The following is a 3,922-nucleotide window of genomic DNA, read 5'->3' on the forward strand; positions in this document are numbered from 1 at the left end:
ATATTTATGATATGGTGTAAGTGTACACTGGGATATCTGTGTATACAGTGTGTGTATATACACACACACACACGCACACACACGCACACACACACACACACACACACACACACACACACACTACAGGATGGAGACTACAGTGACTACAGTTAAAGAGGCCCCCCTGGCCTCTTTAATTACGGCATAATTCAAACAGGAAATAAGAATTACCTGAAACAGGAAGTTCATATTACTGTATGTGCCTGGCTATGTCGGCGGTGATCACTCTCTCCTCATTAGTGTGTTTTTTCACTTCATTGAAACATCTGTACGCACAGTCGCACGCACGCACGCACACACGCACACACGCATGCACGCACGCACGCACACACACACACACACACACACACACACACACACACACACACACACACACACACACATACAGCACCTGTAAGGGGCCATAGTTGCCCAGAGTAATGGATCACTTTTTCCAAGCCCCATTTCACTTAAACAGCTGTGTTTAAGAGGAAGTACATGAAACAGTGACTTCCTGCAGACAGGGCCTTATGCCTTATAGACCAGGGGGGTTCCCAAACTGCGGTGCGTTGCACCCCTTGTGGTGCGCCAACAACGCCCTCTAGGGGGGTGCGTGACATGAAAAGGCTAATGGCGGTTTTATGGTGTCATTGATTTGACACAAACGGCAAAATCTGGTAAAACACTATAGTATGTAAGGAGATATATAGAGCAGCTGCGAGAGTATACACAGCAGCTGCATGTCTCTCAGTGCAGTGACATATTCTGTGGTTATACTTGCCATAATCATTCAAAAAAAGTATAATTTTCGGCCAAATACAACGAGACATAACGTTGGTCAGGAGGTAACAGGGGGCGCAGGTTTGGGGACCGCTCGCTGCTAGACAGAATGGGTGGGGTGGGGGTGGAGTTTCTGTAGCCTATACAAATTGGATGGATGGATGATACTGAGATGATGAGATATATTACCCTGGATGTTTACCATTCCCATTGGCCTCTTGTTTCTCCACCGCTTCTGACTGAGCAGAATACTGACATGTTCCCCTCATATATCTCTCTCTCTCTCTCTCTGTCTGCCTGCCTGTCTCTCTCTCAGCGTGGAGGATGGAAGTGTGTTCTCCTCCTGTCCGCCTCCCATCCATGAAGGGCCAGGGCGGTCGCACATGAGAGGAAAGGTGATAACCCTCTTTGTTTAGTCTGCGCTCCATCACAGGCTCTGCCAGGGGCCCACACACACACACACACGCGCACACACACGCACACGCACACACACGCCAGGCCCCCCCCCCCCCCCATGTGACAGGACAGCTAATCTGACAGCCTCTTGCACATCACACAGCCAAAGGAGCAGCCGTCAAAACATCAAAGTGGGCACGAGAAGAAGCGCTCGCAGTGGCGCCGGAGAGAGATTGACGCCACTTCCTTTCGCTCTGCCATCTCCTCCGCTGCTGTCTTCATATAGCTCCTGTCTTGACACCGCTGTGCGGCGCCCAGCAACCCCCCCCCCCCTCAGAAGAGGCTTCCAGGTGGGCGAGGGAGGGGGGGGGGAGACCCCCAACCCTGGGAGACTCCCACCCGCTGGCTGAGCGGTGAGTTTTGTGTAACCCTGTTTTTTTTTGTTAGGCATGTATGTGACACGTGTTACGTGAGACATGACAGGCCGTTTTAAGTGCGCTTGTTTGTGTGTTTATTTAGTTTTGGCAGCAGTGGGCGGGGCGACGGGGAGATGATGCTATGGGGTGGGGTTATACTGTTGGCATTGTGCAAGGCAGGGGTGGCTCATAACTGCCCGGTGTATGTTAAAAAAATCACACCCATGTGAAGTGAGAGGCGCTCTTATCGTCATACAAAATTGACCATTCAGTATCAATGGCATTTAATGTTTGTGTTAGGACAATGTTTGTGTTTGCACACACACACGCACACACACTCACGCACGCACACACGCATGCACGCACACACACACACACACACACACACACACGTACACACACTAAAGCTGGACACAGTGTACATCGTGTGAAGTGAGGGGCGCCTGGTAATGTTGATCAAATGAAGCCTCATGTTGACTGTTAGAAGCCTGCACATACATGTACAGTATGTTGCAGAGTCACTTTCTTTCATTGCAGATTCACTGCCACAATATATACACTATACTAGACATGAATGCAGTTGTTATGGTATGAAACTAAATCGGTCTCTCACGTTGTCACGTCAGTGCCCTTATAGTCCATGGACTTGGCTGGCAAAGGATTATTGTTAAACGTTCTCTAAGCAAACATTAATAGCCCATAGACTCGCCTACCATAATATGTCATTTCAAAAGCCATGCATTGCAAACATTATGTTTATTCTGATTCTCAATCCGAATATTTATAATTATCAATTACACTACACACACACAGACCCTTATGCTCCGCTACAACATGTTGAAGCATGGCTAAGCTACAGTATATACTGTATTGCTGCCGAGTCACTGCTGAAGTGTTGCTGAAGCCACTCTGTGTAAATGAAAAGGGCCGGCTTAAATAACACAGAGAACTGGTTAATGGCGAGAATGAAACACTGGAAACATTCACAGACAGTTTCTAGATAGATAAAATGACTCCCAACCCTCTCTAATATAGGAAGAATTTATGTTGACATGCATGCCATTAGTTTAAAACAACCCTTACTCATCAGGCCAACATAAGTTCATACCATGCACGCATTAGGATTTAATGTTATTTGTATAAATAACACAAACTAAACTGAACTACATTGCAATAGTTCTAATGTAATTTGCATCTGATCTTATCTCTACTGTGTGTTAGTTTAGTTTTGTCCTGAGATGTCTGTATATTTCTGTTGTGATTATTTGGTCTGGAACATTCTGACCTTAAAGTTGGGAAACTTTGCCAGAAAAAGCAGATAGAAATCAGAAACTCTAGACATGCAAGTTCACTTCTATCTAGTTATAGCCTATATATGAAATAGAAGATATTTTATTAATCCCTGTGGGGCAATTCCTCCTCTGCATTTGGCTCATCCCAAGACCAGCTCCAGCTGTTACAGTATCATCCCAAAGTATCATTGATATTGACTGAACATTTAAGGACATGCGATATCATGTGAGTTGTAAAACTGTAAAAGATTTTTAGATGTAATCCAGAGTTTCCAAAACATAGCTTGACCCGTTTTTTAAACCTTTCCTAAAAAAAAGAAAAATCATCATAAACAATTTAAAAATGTTATTTTTTTCAAAAACGTTTTAGAACGTTTTGGACATCTTCATCATATTTCTAAAATAGTGAAAATAGCAGATCTACAATCTCACAACGGTGTCACAATGTGACAGCGTTTATAAGCTATTTGCCATGTCCTTCTGTAAATGCTTCAAATCTCTGTATGTTTGTATGTGTGTGTCATGACTCTCTGCTGTTTGTTGCCTTCAATATGCCTCTGGGGGCGCCGCCCAGAATGTGGATAACAGGGCTTATCCGACATACCATAGAGGACCGACATGCGGAAAACGATCAGATTAAGGTTGGCGAACATGCATTAAGGTTGGCGAACATGCGTTAAGGTTGGCAAACATGCGTTAAGGTTGGCGAACATGCGTTAAGGTTGGCGAACATGCATTAAGGTTGGCGAACATGCGTTAAGGTTGGCGAACATGAGTTAAGGTTGGCGAACATGCGTTAAGGTTGGCGAACATGCATTAAGGTTGGCGAACATGCGTTAAGGTTGGCGAACATGAGTTAAGGTTGGCGAACATGCGTTAAGGTTGGCGAACATGCATTAAGGTTGGCGAACATGCGTTAAGGTTAGCGAACATGCGTTAAGGTTGGCAAACATGCGTTAAGGTTGGCGAACATGCGTTAAGGTTGGCGAACATGCGTTAAGGTTAGCGAACATGCGTTAA

The sequence above is a fragment of the Protomyctophum parallelum genome (assembly GCF_964188405.1).
Source record: "Protomyctophum parallelum genome assembly, chromosome: 11".
Taxonomy (NCBI): Eukaryota; Metazoa; Chordata; class Actinopteri; order Myctophiformes; family Myctophidae; genus Protomyctophum; species Protomyctophum parallelum.